Raw genomic sequence first — 20759 nt, 5'->3', positions numbered from 1 at the left:
TCTTTTTAAAGTGTTTTTTAAATTTTTTTTTTTTTTTTTTTTGATGCCTGGTAAATTAAAAGATCACAGATGACTATAAATTAGATTTCCAGCTCAAAAAAAAAAATCAATTGTTAGTGGTCATATGGTGTAAGTTTCTAACGAAGAGAGAATCCCTGAAGTCTGGGGTGCCCTCTTTCCTGTTCACTCTCTTGTTGCTGCATGCCCCATAGGATGGTGATGTCTCTCTCCGTCATAGAAATGCCAATATTACACGTAACCAGTATGTCTGGTGAAGGGGAAGATGAAGAGTGTAACAGCGAGATTGTAAACCAGGACTAAAGTGCATTATGAACTATGCAGAATGCCTGCTACCTGCCTGACACCAGCACTTTGTGCAAGCTTGCCTCCCCTTGTAAACTGCAGAACTTTTTAAAGTGTAGTAAATAACCAAAGGCAATTTAAATCAATAATCTGGTTTTGTTATAGCAGCCTTGCTATCATATACATATTCATACTCTTCTTCAAAACTGATTCCTCTTTATTCTTTGGAGGGCGAGAGCCTCATTGCTAATCCAAACACTATTTCTGCTTATAAGTTCTAGCAAATGAATCTCAACCAGTTGTTTAAATTGAAATTTTTAGCTGCCAGTCAAGACAGGTCAAATGGGAAATGAAAAAAATTAGGATCACTGACTAAAAAGAACAAATATAATCTATATGCACACACCCGTGCCTCAGTATATTCTCTGGGAGGTAAGCTGCATCCAGATGGGAACTATTCACTCTGCTTTCCTACCTTAAAAGTTATTTCTATTCAAAAGAAAGAAATGCTTTTAAAATGCCATCCACTCACTGTAATTGACTGCCAGCAGGTTAGAATATCTCTCAAATTAATATTCCACTTCAAATCAGGATTTTTGATGACCAGAGTAACCCCACTGTATCTGCCGCAGCTCTCTCCATGGTTTCTCTGGAAAAAAAACCCCACAAACCAACAAAACAACCAACAACCCCAGCATGGAGAGAAACTTCTACTTGGTACTTATTGTGACTTTATTTATATAGTAGCAGGAACTACAGACCTTAGACACTAAGGCCACCATGTGAAGACACTTCACAAACATAAAAGATGAGTAGTCCTTGCCTTAATGAATTTTAAGTTAATGACATCACCAAATGCTTGAGAAGAAGTAGAAACAGGAAGGTCAAGTGGCTGGTATAAGGATCTGAAGTGAGTTATTGGCAAAATAAGGATTAAAAGACTCTCTAGTCCCACACAGCACTACTTTAAATCAATAAATGCCGGATTTTAGTCTCCAAGTACTATTAATGTAAGGTGTTAAAAACAATTCCAGCAGTTTAACAACCAGTTGTGTGATAACCTCTGATATTTTGAACCATGCCATTTTATCTCATGGAAACACCTTTTTCAGCTCGAAGAATTATGTAGCACTTGCCCTTAAAGTCTTGGAAATTGCTGCAGGTAACACCTTGGATAATAGCACTCGATTTGCAGTACTTCTAAATGTTCCTCTTGGAGTAATATAGGGAAGCAGGGTCACACTGCCATCGCACGGACATTTATCTAAAACAAAGGTAGCACATCTCTGTATTTGATATCACACCTATTTTTTTTGCCCTTACACTGTAAGACAAGGACAAAGGACATGGTGAAATTACAACCTTGTTATAGTTAATAAGCGTAGGTGGCTCTTGTAGTATAAAATGTTTCACTAAAATCTGAAAGCCCCTCTGTCACACATCTAGACACATTTTTACCTGTAAACATTTGAATTATCTCACTGAAATCAGTGAAGTCATAATTTACACTGGAAGACACATGCCAATGCCAACAGAGACAGAATCATCCCTATCACTGGAAAAGAGATGATGCAAATGTCTTTTTTTCTTTTCTGGGACATCAACCTGGGCCAGTCTCTCTTCCTGCATATAGATACTACAAAAGCTTCTGGAGACAGATGTGTTGAACCAAGTTAGTACTTGACTCCGGCTTTCCTACTTTCACACCAGAACTGTGAAAAAGCAGGAAAGGATTTTGGCAATCGAAGCCACAAGCAGATTTGTTCTCAGTGCCATTGTAATTTAATGTTCAGATAAATTTCTTTTCCACTTGGGTAATTTCTTTGCATTGTGTATGTTATTCATAGTTGAGCAAAGTTGAAAATCGTAAAGGATACTTTAACTTAGCTCTTTCTACTTGAATCACTTAAAAAATATTTATGGGATTTTTTTTTTCTCACTTTTTACTCATTCAGTCTCAAGTGGAAAAAAGAAGCTGCATGCAACAGTTAAAGCAAAACACCCACAACATACTCTCCAGCCAAAAAAGCAGGTTTATTGGGGAATGGCCATATTTGAGTAGGGCATGAAGCATGTTGTATTATGCTCTCTATTGGTGTTTCAAGGGAATTTAGGAGTGAGATAGCCCCAAGAACAGAACTACACCACTCGGGGACCTTACATTTATAATTTATTAAGTGGGATAGGTATAGCAGGTGGATAGTGATTTCTAGGATTGAGTTTCTATTGTGTGATTTTTATTCTCCGACAGTCACAGATTTCACTCCCCTGAGTCTTGGCCCATTCCCCTTCCCCATTTGAGACCAGCACCACAGACCCAGGGGACCAGGATATGCACATTCCACTGCTCTATATGTCCGGTCCTGGGATGCAGCTCAGACCCTGTGTGCAATGGTCCCACTGTGGATGTGGACTCCTATGTGAGATTGGATGGCTGTGTATAGACAATCTCGCAAGGGGCTTGTTGTCCTCCCTATTTAGTGTTTTATAACATAGCTCGTTGGCACAAGCTGGCAATGGCCCTATTAACCACATAGACCTGGGCCAAGCTCTTTAATTTCCGCCCTACCAAAAATCAATTAGCTGCTGTTATTTGGATCACTTTCACCTTCCTGCCCAATATGTTAGAAGGATGTAAAATTGCTGATGCCTACTTGTAGCCTTAGAGCAAGGCAGACACAGTCCAGAGCTTTTGGGTAGACCTCCCCCCTCCCCACCCCGGAAAATATCTGTGCTTTTTTTTCCCCATGCATGCCAGAATCAGCTAATGAGTTTAAGCTGAGCAAATGTAGCCAAGGTCTCAGATTCTGAGTGGTGCTTTCAGGGAAGGTTCACCCCATGACAGTAATTTATTACTTTTATCAATTACTTGGAAGAGATGACTGGACTGGTAGAGGGAGAAAAATTGGCACATAATGCAAAGAGTAAGGTGGAAAAGGATATTACGTACTTAAATTGACTGATAGCTGATAAAATTTAACCTTAATTTTTTTTAGTTGGCTGAGCAACTGCAAACAATGTGCATTTTAACACATCCAAAGGAAAATATTTTAAAAAGATTAGGATAGAGTTGTGAGAGGAGTCTTGCACAGGTGAAAGAAAGTAAAGTGGAAAAGAAGGCTCTTTTCTCAAAAGAAATGACCTAACTTAGAAACAAACCAACCTCAAACACTAAAGAGGCAAATTAATAGTATAAAGAAACCTGAATAATAGTTATATGCTGACTTGCTGTCGGTCTGGATTAGATCATGTGAGGATGCTAGGTTGATTATGTATTGCGAACTAAGCAAAAGAATTAAACTGACTTATTTTATTATTCAGTGGCTGGAAACTCTATGCAAAAGACCCTATAGCTTTCGGGGGAAATACAGGTCTTATCCTGCCAGGTCCTGAGCATGCTGTCTACTCATCAGAAAATCTGAAGTAAATGAATAATTTTGTGCTTCTCCTGCATCCATTTCAGTGCTATAGCAAAAGTGCATGCCTCACGTTTGGGGAACCTGGTCAAAACTGGAAAACAGATGCAAACAAACTAGCCTGAAACACTGCTTTTGCAATATTCCCTAATTGCAAAACTTGGGATAAGAGAGAGGAAAAGACACCCTCTTTTGTCTGCACCAGCCTCTGAGCTTTGGGGCCATTTGGAAAGATTGCAGTGCTCTTCTGACGCCGTATATTTAGTGCATCTCAAAATGGGGCAAACCTTTGTTTCAATGACAGATCATCAACCATTCACACCCAGAGAGCGTGCCAGATATAGGTCCACTGAAGTTGGCGGAAAGGCCCCCTTTGGTTTCAGGGTGCTTTGAGTCCATTCCTGTCTCTCCTCAGGTGGTAGGTACCCGCTGCTCTTTCTGACTTCAGAGAGAGCGGCAGACACTAAACATCTTAGAAAATTGGCTGCAAAACTGTCATTTCCCCCTCTTTTTTTTCTAACTTCCTTTACTCTTTTAAAAGCAATCTTTATGGCACAACGCATTGCGTGTACAGTCGTGGCAAAGTGGTATCTTCAGTGTGCACCATTTTGTGCAGCATGAAAATTTTTTTGAGGTTGTAAGAGAGTGCCTTCATTAAAAAAAAAAAAAAGAAACTGCGTTTGTTTACTATAAAAGCCCAGTCCTCTTTTGCTCTTGTGCACTACATTTTTCACTCTGGAGTAAAATGAACTACTTCTGTGCCTTCTAATTAGGCTTTTTACATCTGACACTGGTACCAAGTGATGTTACCTTAACTACTCTTATCTGAAAAGCATTATTTTCACAGCAACAGCTTAACTTCCAGTTTGGATATTTTCCATCTTTTGCTATGCATGTAACATTACTATTAAAGTTGTGCAGTGGCACAAAGAAGCAGAAAAGGGGAAAAGGAGGAGTTTGGAAAAGTCAGGCTGGTGGCATGGACATGGGGAAAAGGGAGGTAGATGCAACAACACCCCCCCAGGTTTGTACTGGGTTTTGATATATAGTTCAGTGATCGTAGCCTGGTTCTTATCCACAGCACATTGAATACTGGACTTTCATTAGCTCTGGCACACAAAATCCAGACCTTTTCTCCAAATGCAGTTCAAATACTTTCAGCGTTAACTCCATAATTTTCGCTTAACACATTGGTAGTATTTGGATTAGGTTGTTACTGCTTTTGTTGGCCATTTTAGGAGTCTATCTACAGACTGACTACAAGGAGAGAATCCTTTGGTAGAGCAGTGAATTTCCAGGGATTTAATGTCCATAGCTGGTAAATACAGCTCAGCTGAAACGTCCACTCAGGCTAGCTGACACTGTGGCCCATACACACATGCACCCAGGCATAAATACATACATGCATATGTAAAAAACATACTATTCTTAATCACATGCAGCTACTTGACAACTGGTAGTGGCTGTTGACCTTCCACATTATCCTGCCGTCTTCTCTGTCTTTGGTGGCTTGTAACTTGCATTCTTCTAAATATGAAAAGACTCAGTCTGAAAATCAAAACAGGACAATGTAGTACGACCTTACACACCACCAGACAATGCTTCATGATCAATACTCTTTATTTTTATTTTAGTCAAAGAACTTGTTCTGTCATGGCAGCACTGCTTAATGGCATGAACCCTTTTTGGTCTGAGAATTATTTCAGTCAAAAAGCAATCAGGGGGAAATCTACTGCTTTCTACATCTTCCCACAAATTTGAGATATCACTTACTTTGTGCTGAAGTGTTATTCTGCAGAATGAAAAGGAACAGAGTCCCTGTAGTTGCCCTCTGACTTGAATTATATTTAACCTGGAGAATAGACTCTGCATAAGAGTTATGCTGCAACATTAAAGTGGACTGTATGTGCCAGCCTCTCCATGACTGTCAGGTCATCTACAGACTTAACAACAACTACAGTAATCTTGCAGTAACCCCAATAACCAGATTTTAGCTAAATCGTATAAACCTGCACTGTTCCCAGACTTTTCCCAAAGACTTCAAGAGAGGAGCAAGTTACAGTTCCTGGTTTATTGCAAACTCTGTAGATATATATGCCGTTATAAAAAAATGAAACTTGAAAAATCAGTCAAATACAGGTGTCCATAGTCTTAGTGTCTGTGAAAGTAAATATGATTAGGTAAACACTGAAAAATGAAATAATTAATGTAGAAAGAGAACTGCTTTCTGAGATTCTTAAAACAGTTTTCTAGCCAAGAGACATGAAAGATAGAATTGTGTAAGGAATTTTTAGTTCATATAGTTAATACTCTTTCTGTGTTGGAGAGAACTATTGGAAGTCTGTTCTTAAGTGTAAGTGGATATAACTTTCAAAAACTTCATTAAAGTCTTGCTGATTATAACTAGCTGAGCTTTTTATTAATGTATGGTGAATTGAAGTTTCATTTCTTATGCTTCTACTACTTTCTCTTCTTCCTTCTAGTTTCAGCAGATGGATCATTAAAGGATCCCTACAGCATAAACTTATTTGAAGATATTCCTGACTGCTTTGGAAATATAGAGAGACTTAGAATTTAGTTTCTAAAAGTCAGTATCCCCTCATTTAATGTAATTACAAAACTACATAATTTTAAAAAATGAGACATTAACTCTACATTTATGATATTTAATGTTCTCAGTGTGCAGATGGAATGCATGTAAATGTGAAATTTAAAACATGGTATTTTAGAAATACTGTATTTCAAGACCTTCTGTATATGACTTAGGGGAAATGGCAGCAAATCCATTCAAAGGCATGAGTTATGGATGATAAAGATCTAGAGAACTTGTCTAATAAATAATGGTACTAAAAATCTCTTCCATAGTTCATATTTCTAAAGTGAAAATGTACAGCTTGGTGTGACTGAAATATAAACTGCAGCTGTGTGCATTGAGATCTTTTCTCTTGCAGGGAGCATGAAGGGAACCTCCTTGGCCAAACTGATGTGAGCAGAAGACAACTGTTTCTATCCTGAGAGACAGATGGCCTTGACAGTGGTTACATCAAGCTCCCCCATGTTCTTGCAGACAAGAGTGTTTAGAAGAATTAAATTAAAAGATGGTAAGTGAAGGAGAAAGCAAAACATTTTCACTACTTTCAGTACATGGCCAGAACAGATGTTTAGCTCGGTTTTCCTTCTCTTGGCAGACTTTGTTGCCTTTCTGCAAGCAGTGGCTTCTTGTCCAGGTGTTACACACAAGGGTTTTTTAGTCCATGACTTTATCTAAACTTTTTATGAGGTAACCTAAATTTTTGCCCACCAAAATCTCCTGTGGTTGTGGGTTTCTACCTGTGGAAAAATGCTCCCTTTTGATTTTTTATTTTTTTTTTTAAGCCTGTGACCTTGTAATTTTTTGCAGCACCTTCTGCTTTGGGCTGTAAGAGAATGTGAGCTGGTACCTGTAAAATAGCATGTGCTGCAGAGAGGACAACATTTCTGAAATCAGCGTGGTCAGATGAGCCATGCAACTGAGCTGGCCTCAATGCCACACCGTGCTAATTGCTAGTGAAAGGGATCCATTATAGGGATCCATATAGCTCCAATATCATCCTCCAATCTGATCGGATTGTAGCAGACATCTCAGGCTCAGTTTTGCTCGCCGGTGTTTTGAGTCACTGTTATGATTTCAGCCACATGAAATTGCTGCTTATTTGCATCTAGGTCTGCTCTACATGTGATAATATGATCAAAATAAGAAGTCACAATGCACTGTCAAGTGGAAAAGTAGTACAGAAATAAAAGGCCAAGGGTTCTATGTTGTAGTGATTCTCTTCTATATATTTCATAGCCACTTTTGCAGTTGTTAATGTGCTATAACAAGAGAAGACCCTGTCAATTTAAGATGATACTTTAAAACTTATCTATCATCCTGGATACTTTAGCAGGCTATTGGTATTTCCTGTAGTGAGAAAAGAGGTGGGGAGAAGTGACTATTATTCAACAATATCTATTATAATAAATATATTTACAGATTCTATATTCTGACAGACTCTCTAGCTGTAAAAGAAGGTTTATGAGTGAAATAGATAGTCATAAAAAGAGAGGGAAATGCAATGGCAAGTGAAGATTATGGGACTTTTGATGCTACTGCTCTCCTGGCTTTAGTCAACCATCAGAAAAACTCTACTTGGAAAATCAGGTAAAATTGTTGGGAAAATTTTAAAGGCTCTATTTCCATCTCTATTGGCGTACATGGTATAAGAAGGAAAGGGCAAGGCAAGCTACTATAGAGAGTTTACCTGTTAAATCCAAACCAAGAATTATAGGTTTATAGTATTTTTCAAGCTAATTTTTTTTTTTTAACCTGGGGAATTTTTAATTAATTTCCTTCATTTTTTTCTGCTTATAAATGGGATCAAAGCTTTCACTCAACTTCAAAACTCCTTTTCATTTGTTGTTGGATTATAAAAACTAAAACCAAACACAAATAATTCTAAGTTTGTTATTTCCAAAGTAGTTTATATTTTTATCCCCCTCTTTTCCTCTGCTTGGTCTTCATAGGGAAATATAAAGAAGTTGAGACAAAGAACTTTTATAATGAAATTAATGCACAAAAAAAAGTGAGCAAAACAGAACATCACACTTTACACTAATAAACTGTGCATTTTTTCCACACCATTTGTGTCTCTTTTGATAAAATTATTAAGATGAAAAAGGTTTATCGATACTTTTTTTTATAATCAGAAGCATATTTATTTCTTATATACATCATATCTTCTGCTATCAGTCACCTTAAGATCACATTGTTTGTGCTTCAGCAGGCTTTGGCACTGCTGTAATTACCTCCTCGTGTTTAATAAAGCAGTTTTATTTTGATGCAGAACTAAAGCCTAGAAGATGACCAGAAACAAAGAAAGGCGGTGTGGAAATTGGCATGTATTTGCATCGAATGTGAGCAGAGTCATTCATGTTGTCTGTTATTTTAATCATGTAGGGTGCCTGGATCTTTTTTTAGATGTGGGCTTGCACATTGCAATTAGATTTGCAGGGAGAACTATATATTTGATGCATTTGAGCTATGTAGGAAAACATCACTTTGCCAGGATCAGCAGTTACTTACCACCCTGCAACCAAGTCTGTGATATGTGGTAGGAATTTTCATTATGAAGTATTTCTGAAAGAATTGTTGTCTGTTGCTTTCATAACTAAGCAGGAATTGCACTCTTCTTATCGACTCTGGTGAAAGTCTTGTTGGGCCACACTCAAGTGTTGTTGCTATGAAAACCTTTTTAAACCATCCAACTAGTTTATTTTATTACTCATAAAACCATTCCCTGCCCGCATATTCTGTGTCGGGTGGTGAAGAGCTGCCATCCGGAGAGTCATCTGGAGTGGAGTTAATTTTTTTAACTTTAACTTTAAGGCAAGTATGAATCCGGAAGATATGCTGCAGGATGATTTACGTGCTGAAGACGGTCCTGTTAGTAATGCCACAGATGCTGATGTTGCTTTGGATACTGACAGTGATGAGTGGTGTGTAATATCTGATAAAGATTAGAGTCCTCAAAATGAAAACAAAGCTCCTGAACAGGAATCCCATGATACCAAAACACCATTTACAAGCTGTGACAGCAAGATAATTGGCCTGGGTGTGGCTTCTATTTACTGGAATAAATGATGATAAATAGTGAATCTGGCTGGATTTTGACTGGGGGAAATGGAATACTCATAGATATATTTTTATATTATTGCTGCTGTCAGAAGACTAGAGAAGCAAATGCCTGTGCATTTTTGTGTGATCTGTGAGTAAAACAGAGCTGGCTGTGCACAAGCAAATGTACTGTTGCATTGCTTCATTTTGACTCCCACAGCATGCTCTTTCCCCCTGTCATATCCTATGTGCCTCATCCATAAAACACATACAAGATTTATTCCTTCTTCTATCATCACCCACATACATTTTTCTTGTCACCTGTGACTTTTCCATAGCTTAAGAATTTTCTCTTGACCTGAAAATTGGATTGTCATTTCAAGATGGATTGTGAAAGGAGGAAACATTGCTCACTGAATCCACTCTTAACTCTCCCCTTGGTTGGAAACATCCACATGAAATAGTGGGAAATAATGTCAAGAAATGTGGTGCCCATCCATCACTGTTGAGGTGTTTCAGAAAGCTCAAAGGGTCGAGGTCAACGGCTCAATGTTCAAGTGGAAGCCAGTGACGAGTGGTGTTCTTCAGGGGTCGGTGCTGGGATCGGTGCTGTTTAACATCTTTGTCGGAGACATGGACAGTGGGATAGAGTGCACCCTCAGCAAGTTTGCCAATGACACCAAGCTGTGTGGAGTGGTTGACATGCTGGAGGGCAGGGATGCCATCCAGAGGGACCTGGACAGGCTTGAGAGGTGGTCTTGTGCAGACCTTATGAAGTTTAACCAGTGTAGGGTCCTGTATTTGGGACATGGAACCCCAGGCACAAATATAGGTTGGGCAGAGAATGGCTGGAGAGCAGCCCTGAGGAGAAGGACATGGGAGTGCTGGTGGATGAGAAGCTGAACACGAGCCAGCAGTGCGTGCTGGCAGCCCAGAAAGCCAACCGCATCCTGGGCTGCATCAAGGGAAGTGTGGCCAGCAGGGCAGGGGAGGTGATTCTACCCCTCTGCTTTGGTGAGACCCCACCTGGAGTACTGTGTCCAGCTCTGGAGTCCTCAACACAGGAAGACATGGTTGGAACACAAGCAGTGGAGGGCCATGAAAATGATCAGAGGGCGGGAGCACCTCTGCTCTGAAGACAGGCTGAGAGATTTGGGCTTGTTCAGCCTGGAGAAGAATAGGCTCCAGGGAGACCTTAGAGCAGTCTTTCAGTACCTAAAGGGGGCCTGTAGTAGAGATGGGGAGGGCCTCATTGTCACGGAGTGGAGCGGTAGGATGAAGGGTAATGGTTTTAAACTGAAAGAGGGGAGATTTAGATTAGATACTAGAAATTCTTTACTGTGAGAGTGGGGAGACACTGGACCAGGCTGCCAAGAGAAGCTGTGGCTTCCCCATCCCTGGAGGTGTTCAAGGCCAGGCTGGATGGGGCTTTGAGCAACCTGGTCTAGTGGGAGGTGTCCCTGCCCATGGCAGGGGGGTTGGAACTTGATGATCTTTAAGGTCCCTTCCAACTCTAACCATTCTATGATTCTATGAAAGCTGAGAAACATGAGTTTCTGATGTCCTTTCCTGCAGCCATATCTATATGACCAAGCTACTCCAGGTCATGTAAAATGCACCACTAGCAAGGCGAAATTTGCTGGAAGAACAGTAAGTAAGGCAAGAAGAGATCTCTTTTTTCTTTACCATCCTGACTTTTTTTTTTTTTGAGCCCACTCAGGTCCTTTTTGGGGGTCTGCAAAGAAGATGGTGCTGTGGAAAGGGACAGAAGAACCCTTTTGATAAACCCTCTATACAAGAAGGTATCACTTTTTCTTCATCCTTACAGTGGCAAATGTAATTTTGGCTGCAAGGCCAGCTGAGAAGCTGGTCCTTACTATCTGACTTCAGGACTTTTGCATTAACCTATTTCAGTTGACTTAGCTATTGAGTGGTGCATGAAGCTGAGAATTTATAGGGAGAGTATTGACACGACTTTGAATTGGGGTTTTAGACTAAAACGGCAGGAGTTGTCTTTAGCTCTAGGATAAGCACTGCATTAATAAAATTAAAAGAAGAATAGAGAACAAAACCAGTTAACCTACAGACCTATTTCCTTTAAAATTATACCTGCATTCACCACAGAAGGGGAGGAGGTACGTTTGTCGATGTAGTGTTAAACACAAGAGGCTGAGTTGCCAAGAGGAGCATATTTGTTATGACAGGCAAGATAAAATATCCACTGTCTTTTAACCAAGTAAATATTGAAGGACTGCTCATTAAAAATTCAGCCATCTATCTTCATCGTACATCCCACAATTCTGCAGTTCCAGATTTCTTAGGTGATGAGTGACTAAAAAGTGGTTCAGATAGCAGAAACTTGTTTTAGGCATTGCAGATTTTCACTCTACAGACTTTATTGGGAAGTGTCCCATCACAATTAAAGACAAAATGCTTATCCTGTGCAAATCAAAATGAAAATGAATGTTTCCAATTAAAGGAATATGGATAGAAAAGTGGTTGCAGAAATGAGAGTGAGCAAGGAAGAAGGAACCACTGTACATTCACTTGTTTGGAGTGTAATTTAGATGTGATGAACAGAAAAGGGAATCACTAACTTACGGAACAAGCACTATAACCTGAGTAAATAGGAGAAGGGGATCTGCTGAAACTGCCCAGGTTCCATGTTTTCACAAAACACTCCTGGTGACTCTGCCCACTCCTCTCCTGCTCCTACTATTGAAGCAGAAATTAGAAAACCTTTCTTGAACAGACTTTTTCAGCTAACTTTTCATGGTACTGCATCTTCTCTTTTTCCCCATTAAACTTTCCCTTCAAAGGCAAGGCAGACAGTTCACCAGAGAAAAAGATGATTTCTTAGGACCATGGGTTTTTTTTAGCACTTGTATCCAAGTGAGTAACAAAGGGAGGAATAAAAACCTTCAAGACTTCAAATCATACCTTTTGCACAACCCCTCAGCTGTTGCAGGGATCAGAACATGCTGACTAGGTTCAAGCATCACAACATACTTCCCTTACAGTAGTACATTTGTTAAACTGAAAGGTGCCTTTTGCAGAATAAATTTCAAAAAGCATATTGTCTCTAACTACAACAATTACTTGTTTGTGTCTCCAATTGAAAATTCTTCCGAGTTTTCTTATTACGGTAAGTACTTCTGTGCAGAGGACAGTGAGCAATTCTGTGCAGAATTCATATTGGTTCTGTCTGACTATGCTTTTGTGATTCATCAATAGAATTAAATAGAGGTCTATTTGAAAAAATATCCTTGCTAAAACTTCTGTTAACTTGATAATAGCATTTGTCAGCACTAAGGAAGGAAAGAAAACTCTCATTGTGTCAGTAATGGTAGGTTATTTTGCCTAACTTGCTGTCACAGAGTGAGCTGACGTCCATCTAAGTCATTTGTGAAAGACTTCTTTATAAAGGAAACTAACTGCATCTAGATGTTGGACTTCTTGAATGTTTGGGGGTTTTTTAAGTATGGTGATCCTTTCAAAGTACAGGTAGACACTTAGAAAATACCTTGATGTGCCTTTAGATTAAAGGTAAAATTAACATCTTCAGATGGAACCATCTTTTCATAGAGAATCCAGTTTCATCAAGCTTAGAGGTTTGCAGGGAAACGTACCATTTACCATAAATTGATTTAAAATAAATAAATAGATAAATAAATAAAATATTATTTTTTTGCAAAAGACTACCATGCTGATTTATTTCACATGGCATCCTGAGTTTATTCCTAAGAGCAGAGAGTCTAAATTTTGATTTTGAAGGGCTGGGCAGGACTCACAGAGACAGCGGTGATGGTACAATCCCTTTGCTGTACTTTAAATGCTTGGGTAATAATATGACTATCTGACTTGAGGGACCTTCTGATCCTGAGAGGGTCCAAACACACGGGTTGCACTTGCTGGCTATTCTTGTAAAGCCCGGGTCTCTTGACATACTAGTGTGTTGGAGGACATGAAAAATTTGTGCATTTCTGCCTCCTAGTATTTAAAATACTCTTAGTATGGAGAAGCGGTTAGGATATACCGGGGAAGAGTGGCTGGAGAGCTGCCCAGCAGAAAAGGACCTGGGGGTGTTGGTCGACTGTCGGCTGAACATGAGCCAGCAGTGTGCCCAGGTGGCCAAGAAGGCCAACAGCATCCTGGCCTCAATCAGGAACAGCGTGGTGACTCAGGAGGTCATTGTTCCCCTGTACTGGGCACTGGTGAGGCCCCACCTCGAGTGCTGTGTCTAGTTTTGGGCCCCTCACCACAAAAAAGACATTGAGGGGCTGGAGCGTGTCCAGAGAAGGGCAATGAAACTGGTGAGGGGTCTGGAACACAAGTCTTGTGAGGAGAGGTTGAAGGAGCTGGGGTTGTTTTTTCTGGAGAAAAGGAGGCTGAGGGGAGACCTTCTCGCTCTCTACAACTGCCTGAAAGGAGGGTGTAGAGAGGCAGGGGGTTGGTCTCTTCTCCCAAGTCACAGGAGACAGGACAAGAGGAAATGGCCTCAAGTTGCACCAGGGGAGGTTCAGATTGGATATGTGGCAAAATTTTTACACTGAAAAGGTTATTACGCATTGGAATGGGCTGCCCAGGGAAGTGGTGGAGTCACCATCCCTGGAGGTATTTAAAAGACGGGTAGACGTAGTGCTTAGAGATATGGTTTTTCTATGGTTTCTGTCACTGTTAGGTTTATGGTTGGACTAGATCTGAAAGTTCCCTTCCAATCCAGGCAATTGTATGATTCTATGATATGTGGTCCCTGCTCTGTGCACTGCTTCTGTGTTTTATCCTCTGCAAAGCACATACACAGTCAGGATGAAGGGCTTTAGTTCCTTCCCTCCTCTTCAACCCCAGTGAAAAGGTAGAGCCCTGAAAACTTTTACATTTTAGGCTGAGGATATTACTGGAGTAGATGTGGATGTTTTTCAGAGTTACCTAGCCTGGGTTATTCGTACCTTGGAAAGACAACCTCCTCATCAGAGCAGAGCTAGAGGGTGGTGTTAATCACAGGCCACATAGGTGCCCCAACAAAGGTGCCAACACCTATGAAGATAAAGTTCATCTATTGCTTGCCTTTTTTTTTTTTTTTTAATGGTCTACACAGCAACAGCTGTGAAAGACACACCAGGATCCCTCTGTTGTCAGCTCTTCTTTGTGACAGACAGCCTGTGCCAAGTAATGGGGATGTCAAAACAGTGTTATTTTGTGAGGAACACCAGGTGCCTGTAGTGGAAGAAATTGCTAGTTTACCTGCTGTTTAAGACATATTAATAATACAGTAACTTTGATTTCTTAAACTCTAACTATAAAGGCTGTATTCAAAAACTCTATGTTCAGTGCCTTTGCAACTGAATCACAGCCCGTCCCCTTCCCCCCCTCCATATTTTTCGCTCTTAAATAATTCCCTTTTGTGATTATTTGACAAGAATCAGACATCCTCCCACCCCACGCCAATACCTACTGCATGCTTTTTTTTTTCCTGGTTCTTCTTGTATTAGTCAGTCGAATGTTTGACAGGTATACATCTAGATATGTATTTTTATTCATCTATTCATGGGCTCAGTCTAGGTACTAATATACATCATTGTACAATGATGTACAACGATATACATCGTTGCCTGAAATTAAAGCTAAACTCTTTTCACTTGTGGGTTAGCACAAACAGAGATAGTGGTGATCGTTTATTTAAACCAAACTTTTCTCTTCACCAGAATGTGCACTGTCTTCCAGGATTTCGTATTCATCCAGCTAATCTTCTGTTGGCAGCAAATCTCTACTACCTTACTGTCTCGCAGGATGGGAGTGTGGAATGGGAAATCGCCTACATACAAATGATACTCCATCTCTTACAACCTCCGTTGAGCACGGTCTGAGTGCATAAATTGTCTTTTGGGTATTTTTGAACCTTTCTTAGTGCCAGAGCTGCTAGAGCATTGTCTATTTTGGTACTCAGTGGTGTGGGTTCAGTGCCTTACTTTTATGGCAACTTGTAATTTCCTTATCAAGGTTTCACAGCAGTCTGCCTCTGGATTTTATGTTGCATTTGGAGTTGGGTACCTTCATATGGACGTAGCCCTTCACAATTGCAAGATTGACTCAGGAGGCCTGAATAAGTTCAAAAAGATTTTCATGGCTTGTGTTCCTGCTGTCTGCTGTTCGGCTTGTGTTCCTGCTGTCTGCTGTTCATCTTGTGTTCCTGCTGTCTGCTGAATATCTGGCTTTATTAGCAGCCGGAGACAGTTTTGCTTTCTGATGGGTTAGTGTCTTGTTAGCAGCAGCAGCTTAAGGCTGCTTGGCAGTATAGGCAAAATTCAATTTTGCAGAGTAATAGAAAAGGAAGGAAGGATTTGGGGAGGGGGGTATGACTTTGGCTCCGTCACATCAGAGCTGGGGAAAGGGGCTGGACAGGCCTGTCCAGCACTGGAAATGCTGGGCGGGAAGGTCTGGAGTCAAAGTGGTGAGTGATGGTGGGGGTGTCCAAGGTCTGCCTCTGCTGAAGGAAAATGGGTAATGTCCTGGCCTCACTAATCCCCATCTCTCCAGACTCATTTCATTGGGATCCCTATTCCTAAGCTGCCTCTGCATGAGACAGATGCCTTATCCTCTCTGGTGCACCTGCTGCCTCTCCTCATCACAGTTTCTCCTTATTTTCCCCAAAACCTTGGGCTGTTGCCACGTAAGATGAGAAACAGCCCCATGGTAGAGTGCCTGGAAGGGTCATGAATCAGATTTACTGCTTTTGCTCGTGGTGATAGTGTTGGCCACAGGGGCAGCAGTTTGCATGCATAACCATGGCCCCTCCCGGGCATTAGAAGGCTGGAAGTTGCCCAGGTGAGGGGCAGGAGGTAGGATGCAGGCAGGAGGTAGGATGCAGGTGTCAGTTCTGATCTCTAGCATAGGCCAAATGAAGATCAGGATCCTGGTGATGGCTGAAGGTCTTTGGCTGTTCCTGGAAGTCCAACACCTGCATACAAATGTCTCCTTGGCGTGTACCATTGCCCTGCATGAGGCTGGTAGATTTTCATGTCATATAACCATCCTTCCCTCAGAATTCCTATTTTAGTTCTGTGTGAAACACGGCTGGAAACTTCACCTTGAGACCTCTCCATTAAAACCAGAGCAAGTCAGCCAATGAGTTCAAGCACTAATCGGGGTACAAGGCACAACATGATCATCTCACAAGAACAGCTAACTCCAATCAAATCAGCGGTCCAATTAACCTGGTGTCCTGCCTCCAGCTGGTGCCAACAGTGGGTGCCTGGGGAAGGAGGTAAGAATAGAAAGAGCATTTAGTGACACTTTCCCAGGATACTTGTGCAGCCTCTGGCAATTTGCAATTGGCCTTGTTTCCCTATGGAACCTGACAAAAATCTGTCAGTCTCAGATTTCATTACTGTGAGGAGTGTAGTCAGCCTTCCCAGCGTGAACTGTTAAACACATGAAGTGCTCTTGAATCAGCAGTGATCAGAAACATGGCACCCTTCCAGCCATCGTCTCTGTCCCTTTGCTTGCAGACTCGGGCTGAAGCAGTTCAAATCTTTTCCTGGCAGTTTTCTGCATGGCTGGAGTCCCACTGTGATTCTCTGCATTCATTTAAGTTCTCTCAAAAACTCAGCTTTACTTTTGCTCTGGTTGTGCATGCCAAGTGGAGCTTTGGTGAGCCATCAGGGTCGGCACCTGGGAAAGGAGATGCAAAGGGCCAAGCGCAAACAGTCACAGAAGCTGGGGAGGGGTCTGCAGTAGTGAAATGGCATGGCCACTTCTATGGTTTTCCTCTCAGGAGGGAGACAGCAATCTTCAACCTTGTGAAGGATCACTCTTAGGGGCTGAGCAAAGAGAAAGATGCTCACAGCCGAGATCATGTTAGTGGATCTCCGGTGATAGAATATAGAGTTAGAAGATAACCAAGTAAAACTAATACAATCAGTATTAATAATACAAATATTTATACATTTATATGTATATAAATTTTTTCTTGGAAGTTATAAACATCTATGCAGTAGATGAATAATAAGGGATAAGAAATATCACTATTTTATAGACTTTGCACTCTATATGGTAAATATATATTGTCTAGATATGTTGGTAATGGACTAAATGTTCTCCTGTGGAGAAGCAGTGTGGGTCGACTGCAGCTGTTGAAATAGGCATAAGAAATAAATGCAAATGTATTTGGGTCATTCAGTTTTAGGCAACCAATCTTCTGTTGCATATGAAGTGGCAAAATATGCCAAAGCACAGCTAAATCAGGTAAGACATTATCCAATTTTTTGTGCCTCTTTGTTCTGCACAGTGAATTCCAAATATCTTTAAAATCTCTATTGATCTCTCCTCCAAGTGCAAAAACCGAGTCTTTTAAAGAAAGACTGTTTTAAACAGTATGAAAATACATATTTTATGAAACACTTTTGGAAATGCTGTTGTTTCTGGCTGCAGCTTTGACTTTCCAATGTGAAAATCTGTATTTGTTTTACTGAATCTTGAAGGTTATATGCAGTTTTCCATGCTTCAGTCATATTTAGTAAGTAGGTTCTGAATTATTTTAGTTGTCAATAGGTACTTTTTTGTCAGTTTTTGTTGTTAAGATGCATTTAGTGAGACAGTTTTACCTAGCAAGGTGTCATACTTTTATTTTTTCTCCCATGATGAATCTATTTTGATTGACACAGAGTCAGGATCAGGCTTTAAATTTCTACAGTTACCTCCATATACAGTAAATGACCAAATGATTAAGGAAAGTAAATGCAGGTAACTGTTAAAATAGAGGATTTAGTTCTTCACTTTTTGGATGAGATTGGGAGCAATGCAACAAAACTCAGTAACTACAGTGATATAAAATTATCAAAATTAGGATGTGAAATTGCTTTAGTGACTTTTTTATTTCATGTTTGTATGGGATCTGGCAAATTAAAGATGATGGCAAATGCTGAATTTCAGGACAAATTAGATCAGTTGTGTTTCCTTGAGATTACTCAGCTATTGATGTATTTTACCTTATCTGGTTTATGCCGAGTTCTCTGTAGTACTTCAAGGACAAATTTCTATTAATTTCTAAATTCTTATTAAAATATATGAGTGTGAGAGTTTTAAGGTTTTCCTAGCAGTATGACGCTGTCCTAGAACCTGAAAAATTTGAGAGGCATTACTAACCATCCAGATACATTAGCTAAAACTATAGCAATGACTTTTCCCCTTTCTTCTGTATTTTGGTGGATGGGAGTGAACACGTACTGTCCAAAAAAAGCAAACAATATTTCCAAGACTAAAAACTTCTATAAGAAAAAGTTGGAAAACCTGTCTTTTAGCGAAAAGAGGTTTTTGGTTTTTTTTCCTGGCAGTATTTTCCTGTTTGAGTTTTCATTTTTCCAATCCCAGTTTTCTACAGATAAACAGTTTCAATAATTCACTTATGCCCCTTCATTTCTTTTGCTATAAAATGCAAAACAAAGGCTGCCGGAAACAGTTTTATGTCGTCTGTTTTGATAGAAAAAAATAGAACCAAAGTGTGCTCTCTGATTCACATTCTCCTACGAACAATGTTTTGTAATATTTCATTTGCTTTCCTGTCCTTTAGCAGGGGTTGCCACTCTCCATCTACATCTCATCAGCCAGGATGTAGTGTTGTCCAAACTTGCTCATACTTTGTGGTATATATTGAGTAACTCCATTGAGGTAAATTGATTTACATTGAAAAGCTGAGATCCTGAGGCTTTATTTGTTTAAGCAGCAACACCCTCCAGAGTCATTTGCATCTGCTGAAAATTCATCCTTGAATATTTTTTTTCCCTTTTCCTTTTCATCTATCTTTGCTTTGATACAAAGACCGACTACTTAGTATTATTTACCTTTTTTATCATGAGATGATTGTGAGCAACATATCTTTTAAGAACATTTGTCCTCTTTAACAAATACCAGATTCTACTTAGACTATAATGAAAATCATTGCTGAGCATTGAATTATTAGCATTTTGTATTAGTTTTATAATTGAAAGTTGTTCCAAGATTACTGATATTTCCTTTTCCCTTTACTATGCATATTTTGTCACTATCCACCATGGTGAAAGCAAGACAAATACAGTGAGGGAATTCAATGCTAGCATGCCAAGTTATTCCCATATAAATGAAGCAAATACTACTCCATGATAATTCAATGGATGACTTCTATGATCAGGAAAACGATGACTGCTTCTGTCTCTCTCTTATTCAGAGTGCAGCTGGGATGCTGCATTTGGTGTTAGAGCCTGCAGTATGGAAAGCACCTAGAGAGACTAGAGGCTTAGCTGAAATCTTAGAGTTTGAAGAACTACTGACTAAAGGGACCAAAGGTTTATGTGTGAGCAATTTGTTACATACTAACATGTGTGCGTACACTTGAGTATATCTATTTTATTTATACTTTCATTATTCTTACAATTGTTTTACAAAGCTATTGATCATTGGAAAACGGGCTGCTCTGACCATCTACCTTTGACATGAGCTTACCGCTGTAGAGAGAGGTGCATGACATTGAACGCTTTATTTCCATGGAAAACATGTGTGATCTGGCCCTATTCTTCAGTGGCTTAGTCAAAGGGACAGGGGCTTAGACAAAGGGACAAAGACCCAGACAGCTGGGTAACTGTGAAATCTTTAAGTCTAATTTAACTGATTTAAATGCCTTCAATTTCTGTTCCTATCCAATTCATCTTTCATACAGGAAGCCTCACATGCACTGTGATTGTTTTGAAGTCCAGACAACTACTTGTCTTCTCGCACCTAATTCATTATTATACCTAATATAGATAATATATATACACACCTAATATATATAATATATTATAATAATATATAATATTATAATTATATATTAATAATAATTAATAATTATAATTATAATAATATTCTAATAATATATTATATATATATACCTAATATATATACCTAGTTCAGACTCTTTTCAGTGGTTGCCAGTGAGAGGACGAGGGGCAACGGGCACAAGCTGGAACATAGGACGTTCCACTCAAATATGAGAAGAAACTTCTTTACGGTGAGGGTGACAGAGCCCTGGAACAGGCTGCCCAGGGAGGTTGTGGAGTCCCCTTCTTTGGAGATTTTCAAGACCCGCCTGGATGCAGTCCTGAGTAACATGCTCTGACATGCTCTGGGCAATCCTGCTTCAGCAGGGGAGTTGGACTAGATGATCTTTATGGTCCCTTCCAACTCTAAAAAATTCAGTGAAATTCAGTGAAATTATAGCGTAGCTCCAGTGGCTCTGTGAAGGTCCACTTGACTTATACAAATAATTATGCAAAATTTCCATGAAAGTGAAATTAAAATGGGGTCTCTGACAAGGAATAGGATAATGGCCCTGGAATCCCCAGGTTTACAATGTGTGGCTGGTGACAATGACACTGTGTCATTCCATTGACTTTTGT

This window comes from Numenius arquata, chromosome 8 (assembly GCF_964106895.1).
Source record: "Numenius arquata chromosome 8, bNumArq3.hap1.1, whole genome shotgun sequence".
NCBI classification, from domain to species: Eukaryota; Metazoa; Chordata; class Aves; order Charadriiformes; family Scolopacidae; genus Numenius; species Numenius arquata.
The sequence above is the reverse complement of the archived record's forward strand: the minus strand, read 5'-3'. Positions refer to the sequence as shown.